Source organism: Rhinoderma darwinii, chromosome 5, assembly GCF_050947455.1.
Source record: "Rhinoderma darwinii isolate aRhiDar2 chromosome 5, aRhiDar2.hap1, whole genome shotgun sequence".
NCBI lineage: Eukaryota > Metazoa > Chordata > Amphibia > Anura > Rhinodermatidae > Rhinoderma > Rhinoderma darwinii.
Genome location: NC_134691.1, coordinates 214,359,115 through 214,375,073, shown reverse-complemented (window position 1 = coordinate 214,375,073; position 15,959 = coordinate 214,359,115). Strand labels below are relative to the sequence as shown.

Sequence of the window (15,959 nt, the reverse complement as noted above, 5' to 3'; positions counted from 1 at the left end):
GCTGCTCAGCAGGCAGCACAGGACTGGATTAAAGCTGATACAAGGTGTGAAGGAACAAGGGGTGGCTGTGGGCATGCACTTGCTGCCGCTGCCAGTGTTTATCTGCATGGCAGGAGGGCATTTGGGCGTTGCCAGGAAGGCGTTTTTATGTAGATTCCTCCTCTTTCAGCACTGCATTGTGGTGCAAGCAAAAGAAGCAAATCCTGTCTGGCTTCCTCTCCGGCCTTTATTCACCTCCCGCTTAGTAGCTGTAAATGTGTGTGAGCCTGCAGGGCCCCATGGAATTGCCTAGGAGTAGGCTGAATCGCTGCAAGGGGTGAACAGCAGTATGGGACAGGCTCGGGCAAGGCAAGGGCCGCTCGGGTTATCGCTTCTCGGCCTTTTGGCTAAGATCAAGTGTAGTACTTTAGGGTATTGCCTTGTTTCTTGGTCAGGAGGTGCCCTGGTACCCTTTTCCTTGGCCTGGGGGGATCGTTTCTCTTAGGAGAGACTTCACCCCTCTGCTGCTATTGGGGAGGAGGATTAGTCCAGGGCAACGGGGAGCGATCACCTGCCTGGTACTCCGGTACTGAAGGTATTTCTTTGGAGATTGCTGGAATTCTTTTGGAGCAGGATGGAGGAAATTCCCGAACATATGCGAACCAGGAATGCGGTCCGGTTTTTCGTGGAGGAATCTGAGAGGCAAAGGAAGGATTTGGAGTTCATCACGAAGGTCCTTTTGTTGGATTTCTTTCAGCTGGAGAGATCGTGCATTTTGGCGGTGATGGACTATCCGAGGAGAGGGTGCTTTGACGTTACCTTCGCTACAGAAGAAATTTATTCTGATTTTTTGGAACGCTTGAAGGAAGGTAAAAGGGACCCAAGACTTGTGGGTGTGAAGGTAACACCACATTTTGTGCCAAACAAGAAGTTGGTGGTCGTAAAGATGTTTTCGCCTTACGTGGAAGAAGAGGACATTAAGTCATTTCTCACTAAGTTTTGTGAGGAGGTGGTGGGAAAGGGGAAAGTGTTTAACCCCTTTGGATTTTGGACTGGGAAATGGAAATTTCTTTGTAAATTTGCAAGAATTGGTGAATCTGGAAACCTATTGTTTCCTCCAGCGCGGTTTAAGATTGGAAGTGCATGTGGAAATTTATTTTTTTTGGGAATGGATATGTTTTGTTTGAATTGTAAAGATTATGGTCATGAGAGAGAAACGTGTGAGAAAGTAATGTGTACAAAATGTCTGCAAGAGGGACATAAGTATAATGAATGTCAGAAAGGGAAAGTATGTAATATGTGTGGAGAGGAGGGGCACATATTCAAATCATGCCCAAAGAAAAGCAAACGTGAGGTACAAGACGAAAATAAGAAGATAGTCAAAAGAAAGGAAGCGGAAGTTAGTTTGGAAGAAGGAAAGCTTCAGAAATTGGAAGGAAGTGGGCAAAGTGATGAGAAAAAAAGGAAAAAAGCAGAGAGAAAGAAAAAAAGTGTCATTTCAGAAGAGGAAAGAGCAGAAAGAGACAGGTTACTGGAAGAAGTAGAGCAGTTACGTAGTAAAATTAATTTTGAAAAAATGCGGAGAAGGGTGCGGCTCTGTGTAAGAGAAAATTTACCAGGGTTTCTTGAACGGTATGGTGTGCCAACGTGGTTAGCGTGCATTGTAAACTGTGAATGGGATGGTAATGATTTGCAGGAACATTTAGTGGATATGTTAGGAACTATTGCTGTTAAAAAAGGAATGTTTTTTTGATTTCTTAAAAGGAAAAAAGGAAAGAGGAAAACAAAAGTTAATTATACGTTTTCAGTTTTCATTGTGATGATCTAAGTCTTTTTTATTTTGAATTTTATGATTTTTAAGACGTGATCTGAATGATTAAAAAAAAAAAAAAAAAAAAAAAAAAAAAAAATCTGTTCTTATCAGTTTAATATCTGATACGTCCCCTATCTGGGGACCATATATTAAATGGATTTTTAGAACAGGGAGATGGAAATAGAGCTTGCTCTGTCCACTCCACGCATTGACCTGGTATTGCAGTATTTCCAGGACCGGTGCACCCTTCCCTTATGTGTTGACTAAAATCAGATTCCAAAAGTGTTTTTTCTCTTTGCCATTGTTTCTGTCTTTCTGAAGGGATCTCCCCTTTTAATCCCATTATTTCAACACCTGTTGGACAATGCATTTGTACAGTCATGTGTGATAATGAGCTCATTTATTAAATGCAATTAATGAATACATTGCCACCTCTTGTTGTGTGTGTGTGTGTGTGTGTGTGTGTGTCTTCTGTGTTTCTGTGTTTCCGGCATTTCACATTGGAACAGCTCATTCACCTTCCTTGTCTTCTCTCCGCCCTCCCTCCCTCCCTCCTAGGTAAGTTAAAGAGCTGCACCTGAGCCAGCCACTGATTGATGCAGCACCACAGTCAAATAGTGGAGTGGAGTGGAGTAGGGGAACAGCAAACAGCCATTAAAGCAGCCAGCCGCCTACCCGCCACAATGGACCTACCTGTGTACACTAGGTGGATGTGATGGAATGTACTGTCGTCCCTACATTTCAAGAAGAAGTAAGAATTGCAGTTGCAACAAACCCTTGCTTGCCTACAAAGAGAGCAGCAATTTGGATTTGTTACTATGTTACCTGGAAGAATAACAAACTGTGCAAGGATGGAGGTTGTAGGAGCAAAGAGAAGTTGTCTGTAAAGTTGGTGGATGCCTATTTTCCATTTTGCAGTCCCTTGTCTCCCTCTTGTGGCCTCCTGGAGGCAAATAAATGTGCAAAAAAAAGACAGCCTGGCGGCCGGCTGTTGCAGTGTTGCCCTCTCAGGCAACACTGAGTGACTGACTGAGCCTCACAGTCTTATATAAAGTTCAGACGGAACTTTGCACGTGTCATAGTGGAGCCCTCAGGATTCCAGAGCCAGCTTTCTGACATCATAATGGGGCCTGCCTCAGAGATAAAAGCCTGGGCCCAGGCAGTGTTGTTCAGTGCTGCTCAGCAGGCAGCACAGGACTGGATTAAAGCTGATACAAGGTGTGAAGGAACAAGGGGTGGCTGTGGGCATGCACTTGCTGCCGCTGCCAGTGTTTATCTGCATGGCAGGAGGGCATTTGGGCGTTGCCAGGAAGGCGTTTTTATGTAGATTCCTCCTCTTTCAGCACTGCATTGTGGTGCAAGCAAAAGAAGCAAATCCTGTCTGGCTTCCTCTCCGGCCTTTATTCACCTCCCGCTTAGTAGCTGTAAATGTGTGTGAGCCTGCAGGGCCCCATGGAATTGCCTAGGAGTAGGCTGAATCGCTGCAAGGGGTGAACAGCAGTATGGGACAGGCTCGGGCAAGGCAAGGGCCGCTCGGGTTATCGCTTCTCGGCCTTTTGGCTAAGATCAAGTGTAGTATCTGTTCTTATCAGTTTAATATCTGATACGTCCCCTATCTGGGGACCATATATTAAATGGATTTTTAGAACAGGGAGATGGAAATAGAGCTTGCTCTGTCCACTCCACGCATTGACCTGGTATTGCAGTATTTCCAGGACCGGTGCACCCTTCCCTTATGTGTTGACTAAAATCAGATTCCAAAAGTGTTTTTTCTCTTTGCCATTGTTTCTGTCTTTCTGAAGGGATCTCCCCTTTTAATCCCATTATTTCAACACCTGTTGGACAATGCATTTGTACAGTCATGTGTGATAATGAGCTCATTTATTAAATGCAATTAATGAATACATTGCCACCTCTTGTTGTGTGTGTGTGTGTGTGTGTGTGTGTGTCTTCTGTGTTTCTGTGTTTCCGGCATTTCACATTGGAACAGCTCATTCACCTTCCTTGTCTTCTCTCCGCCCTCCCTCCCTCCCTCCTAGGTAAGTTAAAGAGCTGCACCTGAGCCAGCCACTGATTGATGCAGCACCACAGTCAAATAGTGGAGTGGAGTGGAGTAGGGGAACAGCAAACAGCCATTAAAGCAGCCAGCCGCCTACCCGCCACAATGGACCTACCTGTGTACACTAGGTGGATGTGATGGAATGTACTGTCGTCCCTACATTTCAAGAAGAAGTAAGAATTGCAGTTGCAACAAACCCTTGCTTGCCTACAAAGAGAGCAGCAATTTGGATTTGTTACTATGTTACCTGGAAGAATAACAAACTGTGCAAGGATGGAGGTTGTAGGAGCAAAGAGAAGTTGTCTGTAAAGTTGGTGGATGCCTATTTTCCATTTTGCAGTCCCTTGTCTCCCTCTTGTGGCCTCCTGGAGGCAAATAAATGTGCAAAAAAAAGACAGCCTGGCGGCCGGCTGTTGCAGTGTTGCCCTCTCAGGCAACACTGAGTGACTGACTGAGCCTCACAGTCTTATATAAAGTTCAGACGGAACTTTGCACGTGTCATAGTGGAGCCCTCAGGATTCCAGAGCCAGCTTTCTGACATCATAATGGGGCCTGCCTCAGAGATAAAAGCCTGGGCCCAGGCAGTGTTGTTCAGTGCTGCTCAGCAGGCAGCACAGGACTGGATTAAAGCTGATACAAGGTGTGAAGGAACAAGGGGTGGCTGTGGGCATGCACTTGCTGCCGCTGCCAGTGTTTATCTGCATGGCAGGAGGGCATTTGGGCGTTGCCAGGAAGGCGTTTTTATGTAGATTCCTCCTCTTTCAGCACTGCATTGTGGTGCAAGCAAAAGAAGCAAATCCTGTCTGGCTTCCTCTCCGGCCTTTATTCACCTCCCGCTTAGTAGCTGTAAATGTGTGTGAGCCTGCAGGGCCCCATGGAATTGCCTAGGAGTAGGCTGAATCGCTGCAAGGGGTGAACAGCAGTATGGGACAGGCTCGGGCAAGGCAAGGGCCGCTCGGGTTATCGCTTCTCGGCCTTTTGGCTAAGATCAAGTGTAGTATCTGTTCTTATCAGTTTAATATCTGATACGTCCCCTATCTGGGGACCATATATTAAATGGATTTTTAGAACAGGGAGATGGAAATAGAGCTTGCTCTGTCCACTCCACGCATTGACCTGGTATTGCAGTATTTCCAGGACCGGTGCACCCTTCCCTTATGTGTTGACTAAAATCAGATTCCAAAAGTGTTTTTTCTCTTTGCCATTGTTTCTGTCTTTCTGAAGGGATCTCCCCTTTTAATCCCATTATTTCAACACCTGTTGGACAATGCATTTGTACAGTCATGTGTGATAATGAGCTCATTTATTAAATGCAATTAATGAATACATTGCCACCTCTTGTTGTGTGTGTGTGTGTGTGTGTGTGTGTGTCTTCTGTGTTTCTGTGTTTCCGGCATTTCACATTGGAACAGCTCATTCACCTTCCTTGTCTTCTCTCCGCCCTCCCTCCCTCCCTCCTAGGTAAGTTAAAGAGCTGCACCTGAGCCAGCCACTGATTGATGCAGCACCACAGTCAAATAGTGGAGTGGAGTGGAGTAGGGGAACAGCAAACAGCCATTAAAGCAGCCAGCCGCCTACCCGCCACAATGGACCTACCTGTGTACACTAGGTGGATGTGATGGAATGTACTGTCGTCCCTACATTTCAAGAAGAAGTAAGAATTGCAGTTGCAACAAACCCTTGCTTGCCTACAAAGAGAGCAGCAATTTGGATTTGTTACTATGTTACCTGGAAGAATAACAAACTGTGCAAGGATGGAGGTTGTAGGAGCAAAGAGAAGTTGTCTGTAAAGTTGGTGGATGCCTATTTTCCATTTTGCAGTCCCTTGTCTCCCTCTTGTGGCCTCCTGGAGGCAAATAAATGTGCAAAAAAAAGACAGCCTGGCGGCCGGCTGTTGCAGTGTTGCCCTCTCAGGCAACACTGAGTGACTGACTGAGCCTCACAGTCTTATATAAAGTTCAGACGGAACTTTGCACGTGTCATAGTGGAGCCCTCAGGATTCCAGAGCCAGCTTTCTGACATCATAATGGGGCCTGCCTCAGAGATAAAAGCCTGGGCCCAGGCAGTGTTGTTCAGTGCTGCTCAGCAGGCAGCACAGGACTGGATTAAAGCTGATACAAGGTGTGAAGGAACAAGGGGTGGCTGTGGGCATGCACTTGCTGCCGCTGCCAGTGTTTATCTGCATGGCAGGAGGGCATTTGGGCGTTGCCAGGAAGGCGTTTTTATGTAGATTCCTCCTCTTTCAGCACTGCATTGTGGTGCAAGCAAAAGAAGCAAATCCTGTCTGGCTTCCTCTCCGGCCTTTATTCACCTCCCGCTTAGTAGCTGTAAATGTGTGTGAGCCTGCAGGGCCCCATGGAATTGCCTAGGAGTAGGCTGAATCGCTGCAAGGGGTGAACAGCAGTATGGGACAGGCTCGGGCAAGGCAAGGGCCGCTCGGGTTATCGCTTCTCGGCCTTTTGGCTAAGATCAAGTGTAGTATCTGTTCTTATCAGTTTAATATCTGATACGTCCCCTATCTGGGGACCATATATTAAATGGATTTTTAGAACAGGGAGATGGAAATAGAGCTTGCTCTGTCCACTCCACGCATTGACCTGGTATTGCAGTATTTCCAGGACCGGTGCACCCTTCCCTTATGTGTTGACTAAAATCAGATTCCAAAAGTGTTTTTTCTCTTTGCCATTGTTTCTGTCTTTCTGAAGGGATCTCCCCTTTTAATCCCATTATTTCAACACCTGTTGGACAATGCATTTGTACAGTCATGTGTGATAATGAGCTCATTTATTAAATGCAATTAATGAATACATTGCCACCTCTTGTTGTGTGTGTGTGTGTGTGTGTGTGTGTGTCTTCTGTGTTTCTGTGTTTCCGGCATTTCACATTGGAACAGCTCATTCACCTTCCTTGTCTTCTCTCCGCCCTCCCTCCCTCCCTCCTAGGTAAGTTAAAGAGCTGCACCTGAGCCAGCCACTGATTGATGCAGCACCACAGTCAAATAGTGGAGTGGAGTGGAGTAGGGGAACAGCAAACAGCCATTAAAGCAGCCAGCCGCCTACCCGCCACAATGGACCTACCTGTGTACACTAGGTGGATGTGATGGAATGTACTGTCGTCCCTACATTTCAAGAAGAAGTAAGAATTGCAGTTGCAACAAACCCTTGCTTGCCTACAAAGAGAGCAGCAATTTGGATTTGTTACTATGTTACCTGGAAGAATAACAAACTGTGCAAGGATGGAGGTTGTAGGAGCAAAGAGAAGTTGTCTGTAAAGTTGGTGGATGCCTATTTTCCATTTTGCAGTCCCTTGTCTCCCTCTTGTGGCCTCCTGGAGGCAAATAAATGTGCAAAAAAAAGACAGCCTGGCGGCCGGCTGTTGCAGTGTTGCCCTCTCAGGCAACACTGAGTGACTGACTGAGCCTCACAGTCTTATATAAAGTTCAGACGGAACTTTGCACGTGTCATAGTGGAGCCCTCAGGATTCCAGAGCCAGCTTTCTGACATCATAATGGGGCCTGCCTCAGAGATAAAAGCCTGGGCCCAGGCAGTGTTGTTCAGTGCTGCTCAGCAGGCAGCACAGGACTGGATTAAAGCTGATACAAGGTGTGAAGGAACAAGGGGTGGCTGTGGGCATGCACTTGCTGCCGCTGCCAGTGTTTATCTGCATGGCAGGAGGGCATTTGGGCGTTGCCAGGAAGGCGTTTTTATGTAGATTCCTCCTCTTTCAGCACTGCATTGTGGTGCAAGCAAAAGAAGCAAATCCTGTCTGGCTTCCTCTCCGGCCTTTATTCACCTCCCGCTTAGTAGCTGTAAATGTGTGTGAGCCTGCAGGGCCCCATGGAATTGCCTAGGAGTAGGCTGAATCGCTGCAAGGGGTGAACAGCAGTATGGGACAGGCTCGGGCAAGGCAAGGGCCGCTCGGGTTATCGCTTCTCGGCCTTTTGGCTAAGATCAAGTGTAGTATCTGTTCTTATCAGTTTAATATCTGATACGTCCCCTATCTGGGGACCATATATTAAATGGATTTTTAGAACAGGGAGATGGAAATAGAGCTTGCTCTGTCCACTCCACGCATTGACCTGGTATTGCAGTATTTCCAGGACCGGTGCACCCTTCCCTTATGTGTTGACTAAAATCAGATTCCAAAAGTGTTTTTTCTCTTTGCCATTGTTTCTGTCTTTCTGAAGGGATCTCCCCTTTTAATCCCATTATTTCAACACCTGTTGGACAATGCATTTGTACAGTCATGTGTGATAATGAGCTCATTTATTAAATGCAATTAATGAATACATTGCCACCTCTTGTTGTGTGTGTGTGTGTGTGTGTGTGTGTGTCTTCTGTGTTTCTGTGTTTCCGGCATTTCACATTGGAACAGCTCATTCACCTTCCTTGTCTTCTCTCCGCCCTCCCTCCCTCCCTCCTAGGTAAGTTAAAGAGCTGCACCTGAGCCAGCCACTGATTGATGCAGCACCACAGTCAAATAGTGGAGTGGAGTGGAGTAGGGGAACAGCAAACAGCCATTAAAGCAGCCAGCCGCCTACCCGCCACAATGGACCTACCTGTGTACACTAGGTGGATGTGATGGAATGTACTGTCGTCCCTACATTTCAAGAAGAAGTAAGAATTGCAGTTGCAACAAACCCTTGCTTGCCTACAAAGAGAGCAGCAATTTGGATTTGTTACTATGTTACCTGGAAGAATAACAAACTGTGCAAGGATGGAGGTTGTAGGAGCAAAGAGAAGTTGTCTGTAAAGTTGGTGGATGCCTATTTTCCATTTTGCAGTCCCTTGTCTCCCTCTTGTGGCCTCCTGGAGGCAAATAAATGTGCAAAAAAAAGACAGCCTGGCGGCCGGCTGTTGCAGTGTTGCCCTCTCAGGCAACACTGAGTGACTGACTGAGCCTCACAGTCTTATATAAAGTTCAGACGGAACTTTGCACGTGTCATAGTGGAGCCCTCAGGATTCCAGAGCCAGCTTTCTGACATCATAATGGGGCCTGCCTCAGAGATAAAAGCCTGGGCCCAGGCAGTGTTGTTCAGTGCTGCTCAGCAGGCAGCACAGGACTGGATTAAAGCTGATACAAGGTGTGAAGGAACAAGGGGTGGCTGTGGGCATGCACTTGCTGCCGCTGCCAGTGTTTATCTGCATGGCAGGAGGGCATTTGGGCGTTGCCAGGAAGGCGTTTTTATGTAGATTCCTCCTCTTTCAGCACTGCATTGTGGTGCAAGCAAAAGAAGCAAATCCTGTCTGGCTTCCTCTCCGGCCTTTATTCACCTCCCGCTTAGTAGCTGTAAATGTGTGTGAGCCTGCAGGGCCCCATGGAATTGCCTAGGAGTAGGCTGAATCGCTGCAAGGGGTGAACAGCAGTATGGGACAGGCTCGGGCAAGGCAAGGGCCGCTCGGGTTATCGCTTCTCGGCCTTTTGGCTAAGATCAAGTGTAGTATCTGTTCTTATCAGTTTAATATCTGATACGTCCCCTATCTGGGGACCATATATTAAATGGATTTTTAGAACAGGGAGATGGAAATAGAGCTTGCTCTGTCCACTCCACGCATTGACCTGGTATTGCAGTATTTCCAGGACCGGTGCACCCTTCCCTTATGTGTTGACTAAAATCAGATTCCAAAAGTGTTTTTTCTCTTTGCCATTGTTTCTGTCTTTCTGAAGGGATCTCCCCTTTTAATCCCATTATTTCAACACCTGTTGGACAATGCATTTGTACAGTCATGTGTGATAATGAGCTCATTTATTAAATGCAATTAATGAATACATTGCCACCTCTTGTTGTGTGTGTGTGTGTGTGTGTGTGTGTGTCTTCTGTGTTTCTGTGTTTCCGGCATTTCACATTGGAACAGCTCATTCACCTTCCTTGTCTTCTCTCCGCCCTCCCTCCCTCCCTCCTAGGTAAGTTAAAGAGCTGCACCTGAGCCAGCCACTGATTGATGCAGCACCACAGTCAAATAGTGGAGTGGAGTGGAGTAGGGGAACAGCAAACAGCCATTAAAGCAGCCAGCCGCCTACCCGCCACAATGGACCTACCTGTGTACACTAGGTGGATGTGATGGAATGTACTGTCGTCCCTACATTTCAAGAAGAAGTAAGAATTGCAGTTGCAACAAACCCTTGCTTGCCTACAAAGAGAGCAGCAATTTGGATTTGTTACTATGTTACCTGGAAGAATAACAAACTGTGCAAGGATGGAGGTTGTAGGAGCAAAGAGAAGTTGTCTGTAAAGTTGGTGGATGCCTATTTTCCATTTTGCAGTCCCTTGTCTCCCTCTTGTGGCCTCCTGGAGGCAAATAAATGTGCAAAAAAAAGACAGCCTGGCGGCCGGCTGTTGCAGTGTTGCCCTCTCAGGCAACACTGAGTGACTGACTGAGCCTCACAGTCTTATATAAAGTTCAGACGGAACTTTGCACGTGTCATAGTGGAGCCCTCAGGATTCCAGAGCCAGCTTTCTGACATCATAATGGGGCCTGCCTCAGAGATAAAAGCCTGGGCCCAGGCAGTGTTGTTCAGTGCTGCTCAGCAGGCAGCACAGGACTGGATTAAAGCTGATACAAGGTGTGAAGGAACAAGGGGTGGCTGTGGGCATGCACTTGCTGCCGCTGCCAGTGTTTATCTGCATGGCAGGAGGGCATTTGGGCGTTGCCAGGAAGGCGTTTTTATGTAGATTCCTCCTCTTTCAGCACTGCATTGTGGTGCAAGCAAAAGAAGCAAATCCTGTCTGGCTTCCTCTCCGGCCTTTATTCACCTCCCGCTTAGTAGCTGTAAATGTGTGTGAGCCTGCAGGGCCCCATGGAATTGCCTAGGAGTAGGCTGAATCGCTGCAAGGGGTGAACAGCAGTATGGGACAGGCTCGGGCAAGGCAAGGGCCGCTCGGGTTATCGCTTCTCGGCCTTTTGGCTAAGATCAAGTGTAGTATCTGTTCTTATCAGTCCTTGTAAGGATAGATAGCTCGGAGAACCACTGGGGGCTATAAACACTAGCTTAGCGATCCAAGAGCGTTCCAGACGAAGCCGGCGACGAACTGCGGAGAAGAACCAGCGAAGACGACGATCCAGAAGGGAGAAGCCGCCATCGGGGAAGAAGCTCCGGGAGATCGCTGCCGGGAAGAAGAAGGAGAACTGCGACAGAGACCTTCGGAGAAGAGCCGCTGCTGAAGGGGATCTTTGAAGAAGCTCGGCCGCAGAAGAAGCTCGACGAGGAACCGCTGCGGAAGAAATTTCGTGGAAGAACCTCGGCCAGCAAGGAGAAGATTTGCATAGCTCCGCCCCCTTTGGGAAAGAGCTATCGAAGATCCTCCCCAAGCGACAGGAACAGCTGGAAGAAGCCATGGCCTCAACCAGCAACCCTGCCACCCAGAAGGAGAAGGCTGATGGACCAGGTGAGCCGGCCCAGGCCAGGACATCTCCTCCTGAAGCCTCCTCAAGCCAACAGGCCACCAGGAAGCCGAACCAGGCTGCTCCAACCCTGGAGCCCTGGATGAAGCAGACGGTGGCCCTGAAGCTCAAGGAGGTGGACGGGAGAGTGCCGGACATGACGGAAGAAGTGTTCTGCCAGAAGATGCTCCTGGATCAGGGCTTCGCTAAGCCGGAGACCATCAGTATCCAGGCCTTCATGACCGGGATGTTCTTCGTGACCTTCGCTTCGATCAACATCTGCAGAAGGTACTGGGAGATGGTGAAAGCGGCGAGGCCTGAATCCCCTTTCTCTCGCTTTGTGGGCAACTGCCCTGTCCAAAGAGAGGAAAGGCGGGTGACGGTCTCAATGCGGAACCCACACACCCCCGGCAAAGACATCACCACGCTCCTGAAGCGGTTCTGCACAGTGGTGAGGGAACCCACCCACATCCTGAACGGACTCGGCTTCTGGACTGGCAAGTGGTCGGTAATCGTCCGACTGAACAAGGATTCGAGCGCGGAAGACGGCCTCCAGCACCTGCCCCAATCATTCTCGCTGGGCAACTCCTACGGCCTCATCTATTACCCGGACATGCCGCAGATCTGCAGGAGATGCAGCAAGAAGGGTCATTCGGTGAAGGACTGCAAGGAGGACGCCTGCAAGAACTGCCGGGTAACAGGACACGAGACCAAAGACTGCCCGAAACGGACAATGTGCAACCTCTGCGGACAAGCAGCCCACTCTTACAAGGACTGCCCGAAGAGGGATCGATCCTGGGCAACTGTAGCAGCGAAAGCTCCAGCCAGAGGGAACCCCGCCCCAGCCAGAGCTCCAGCGGCACAGAAGACCGGGAAAAAGAAGGATGGTAAGAAGACGACAGTCCCTCCCCCCCCTCTCCCGGCCCTCCCTCGCCCTACCCTTCCCACCCTCCCTCGCCCGGCCCTCCCCACCCCCCCGTCCCCAACCCCTGTCACCCCCACTGAGGCTCTCACCTTCTCCTACCCACCCATCTCAGTGGTCCTGTCACCTGCACCTCTCCCAACCCAGCCTCCCTTCTCCCCAGCTCCAGCAGCACTAACATCTTCCCCTCCAGCTGCTGGAGTCCTCTCCCTGGAGGATTTTCCCCCTCTTGTCTCCTCAGGTGCCATCCAGAGGAAGAGAAAGGTGAGGGACAGCCCAGCTGCTGAGTCCTCAAAGCGACAAGTCGTGGAAATCTGCGAAGATTCCCTTGCGCAGCAGGAGGAAATGGAGCAGATGGTGGAGGAACTCGTGTCTGAACCTGAGGTCATCGACTTCACAACAGACATCCAGGTGGCTACAATCCTGGAACAATTTTTGTCAGAGGGCCTGCTGGATCTTCCGGACCCGCCAGGCTCCAGAGAGGAGGATCCGCCCGACCGGACTGGTAACTAAGGTGTATCGTTTGCACTAACCTTCTTTATTCTCCCCCATGGCTGCTAAACTTAACATCTTTAGCCTCAATGTGAGGAGTGTTAGAGATAGGACTAGATGTCAGATGGTGCTAACTTTTCTTTCCAAGCAGTCGAGTGATGTATTTATGCTGCAGGAATGTACTCTCCCCTCTTCCAGGTCATACCATCATCTGGCCAGGCAGTGGACCCATGGCCCGTCCTACTGGTCTGGTGGGGGCGACTGTAAGTCTGCAGGGGTTGCCATCCTGATTAGGGGAAGCGTATTTACTGTTGACTCTGTCCAGGAGCTCGTCTGCGGCCGCTTGTTGGTCGTAGACGGTTCCTGGGCGGGAGAGCCGATTAGGCTCATCAACGTGTACGCTCCCCCTATGAAGGCTGAGCGCCTGGAACTATTCCAGACCCTGCGGACCCAGCTCGCCACCACTAGGGCAGTGGTGATGGCCGGGGACTTCAACTGCCCCATCGAAGAGGATGGACGAAGTTCCGGCACTTCAATCAAGCTGGATGTCAGTTCCAAACTGCTTATCGAGATGGTAACCGAAGCATCCTTGCAGGACGTTGTGGGCTCCATGGGGATCGGCTCTGTGAACTATTCATGGAGCCGACCCGATGGCTCACTTCGTTCTCGGATTGACTTTGTGTTCACCTCCCGGGCAGTCAAGCAGCATGGGCACTCCATGGTCCCCTGCTTCTTCTCTGACCACAGGGCCATTCTCTTCCAGGGTGCCATCGGCCACGGTTTTCCTCCCGGCCCTGGCTCCTGGAAGCTGAATTGTGTCCTGCTGGAAAGAGAGGAGGTACTGGCGGAACTTAGAGACGCCTATATTGTTTGGAGGAATGATAAAGTTTTCTTTGACAAAACCTGTGACTGGTGGGAATATGTTAAAGTTGAATTTCGTTGTTTCTTTCAGGCAAAAAGTCGTCAACAGGCGTGTGAGAGGAAGAGAGACTTCAGAGAGATGCAGCGTCAGCTGCGATCCCTGCAAGACCTCCTTCAATGCGGCTGGGACGTCAGGAAGGAGCTGGAGGAAGCCAAAAAGGGCCTGAAAAGGCACTTTGAGGAGGAATCCAAGCGAATTGTCTTTCGTTCCAAGGTGGAGAACCTGGAGAAGGGTGAGAAATGTAACTCGTTCTTTTTCAGGAAACTCCATGCCGGCCACACGCCCCTGAAGGAACTCCGAGATGAGACCGGAAACATGCATTCTGGGAAGAAGGAGGTGATGGGAGTCGTCACAGACTACTACCGAAGCCTCTACTCCCGGAAAACCACTGACCCCGAAGCCGCCGATAAATTCCTGTCAGGTATCACTAATCATCTTGATCCTGCAGGTACGGAGGCTATGGATGTACCCCTGACGGTGGAGGAACTGCTCTCTGCCGCTAAATCCTTCAGACCCGGCAGGACCCCGGGCAGTGATGGTCTCCCAGCAGAGCTCTATGTAGCGCTGGGGGACTTGATCTGTCCGGACCTGCTGGAGCTCTATGAGGAGATGGTGGTGGAGGGTAGAATGCCACCGTCCTTGAGAGAAGGCATGATCACGATCTTGTATAAGCGGAAGGGGGAGAGATGTGACCTGAAAAACTGGCGTCCCATCTCTCTCCTGAACGTGGACTACAAGATCCTCGCCAAAGTATTGACCAACAGACTGAAGGTTGTCATCGGACAGATCATCGGATCGGACCAAACCTGCGGCATTCCTGGCCGTAGGGTGGCCGACAGTCTTGCCCTGGTGAGGGACACGGTGCATTACATGCAAAGCCGCCGTACACACGCGGCCCTGGTCAGTCTGGATCAGGAGAAGGCTTTTGACCGGGTCTCTCACGAATTCATGGGTAAGGCTCTGCGTAGGCTGCGGCTTGGCAGGTTGTTCTGTTTGTATGTTAACCTGATGTATTGCGACATTTACAGCTCGGTGCTGGTGAACGGCTGGAAGACTGACCCCTTTCCTGTATCGTCGGGGGTTAGACAAGGCTGTCCTCTTTCACCTCTCCTTTTTGTTTGTGTTATAGAGCTCTTCGCAGAGGCTATCCGGCAGAATGGAGAGATCAGAGGGATCACCGCACCAGGTCCAGGACACTTCGAGGTCAAATGCTCGCTGTACATGGACGACGTGACCGTCTTCTGCGCTGACCAGAGTTCGGTGACTGCACTCGTCCAGACCTGCGAGGAGTTCGGACGCGCTTCAGGGGCAAAAGTCAACTGCGGGAAGTCGGAAGCCATGCTCTTCGGAAAGTGGTACCTGCCTTCTCCTGCCTCCTTCCCGTTTACTATCAAGCCGGACTTCATCAAAATTCTGGGAGTCTGGTTCGGTAAGGAAGGTGCAGCCCTAAAGTCGTGGGAAGAACGCTTGGCCAAAGTCAACCAAAGGATCGGACTGTGGAGCCTCAGACAACTCACTATTGAGGGCAAAGCAATGGTCCTGCGTAACGAAGTCTTGCCTGTGCTACAATACACTGCACAGGCATGGCCCCCTCTTGCCACCGTCTCGAGGGCCATTACCAGGACTGTGTTTCGCTTCATCTGGGGCTCGAAAATGGACAGAGTAAAGCGGACTGTTATGTACAAGGAGCCCCGCAAAGGTGGGAAGGGTATACCCGACATTCCCACTCTGCTGCGGATCGCTTTTGTATGTGACTGTGTTCGTAGGACTCTGAGGACAGCAAACGGCTCTGCGGGCAAGGCCATGTCCCGCTACTTCCTCCTTCCCCTCTGGCGAGGTTTTGGCTGGGACAAGTGGGACAGCTCCTTCCCTTACAACTGGCACGCTCCCTGGTTCTACGGAGATGTTGTCCGGTTTGTGAGGGAGCATCAACTGGAGGGTCTTAAGCCCGACTTGTGGAAACCTAAGACGATCCACAAGCACATCAGAGCAAAGGACCCACTGGAGTTTGTTCCAGGGCTTCATGCCGACACGTTGGAGACTGTTTGGACTAACGTGTCATCTGGCAGGTTGACCAACGGGCACAAGGACATTTCATGGATGGCCATCCAGGGAGGACTGCCTCTTAGGTCATTCATGCACGCCCGCAACCTGTGCAAGACCCGGTACTGCCCCAGGTGCCCCTTCACGGAGGAAACATCTTTGCACATTTTCTGGCAGTGCCCCTTTGCACAGGGTCTGTTGAAAGCCTTGGAACATGAACTCAAGGACTCAGTACCCAGGAACAGACTGTCGTACCGCTCGGTACTTTATGGACTATTTCCTGGGAATACCACGGATGGAGCAATCCAGGAAGCCTGGCGCCTTATGAACTGCTTTAAGGACGCTAT

General features: G+C 49.8%; 5 non-coding genes and 3 pseudogenes across 5 annotated transcripts; all 8 read left to right on the top strand.

Moving 5' to 3' along the window:
- The first annotated feature begins 366 nt into the window (after positions 1 to 366).
- LOC142654631 (U2 spliceosomal RNA) lies at positions 367 to 477 on the top strand (annotated as a pseudogene).
- A 1,351-nt stretch (positions 478 to 1,828) lies between these two features.
- Positions 1,829 to 2,042, top strand: LOC142654108 (U2 spliceosomal RNA; annotated as a pseudogene).
- A 1,290-nt stretch (positions 2,043 to 3,332) lies between these two features.
- LOC142653430 (U2 spliceosomal RNA) lies at positions 3,333 to 3,523 on the top strand. Its single transcript, XR_012848361.1, has one exon. It is a non-coding gene; the product is annotated as a U2 spliceosomal RNA (small nuclear RNA).
- A 1,290-nt stretch (positions 3,524 to 4,813) lies between these two features.
- LOC142653429 (U2 spliceosomal RNA) lies at positions 4,814 to 5,004 on the top strand. Its single transcript, XR_012848360.1, has one exon. It is a non-coding gene; the product is annotated as a U2 spliceosomal RNA (small nuclear RNA).
- Positions 5,005 to 6,294: 1,290 nt separating this feature from the next.
- LOC142653427 (U2 spliceosomal RNA) lies at positions 6,295 to 6,485 on the top strand. Its single transcript, XR_012848358.1, has one exon. It is a non-coding gene; the product is annotated as a U2 spliceosomal RNA (small nuclear RNA).
- A 1,290-nt stretch (positions 6,486 to 7,775) lies between these two features.
- LOC142653426 (U2 spliceosomal RNA) lies at positions 7,776 to 7,966 on the top strand. The gene has a single exon (XR_012848357.1). It is a non-coding gene; the product is annotated as a U2 spliceosomal RNA (small nuclear RNA).
- Positions 7,967 to 9,256: 1,290 nt separating this feature from the next.
- LOC142653425 (U2 spliceosomal RNA) lies at positions 9,257 to 9,447 on the top strand. The gene has a single exon (XR_012848356.1). It is a non-coding gene; the product is annotated as a U2 spliceosomal RNA (small nuclear RNA).
- Positions 9,448 to 10,737: 1,290 nt separating this feature from the next.
- LOC142654503 (U2 spliceosomal RNA) lies at positions 10,738 to 10,839 on the top strand (annotated as a pseudogene).
- Positions 10,840 to 15,959: the final 5,120 nt, after the last annotated feature.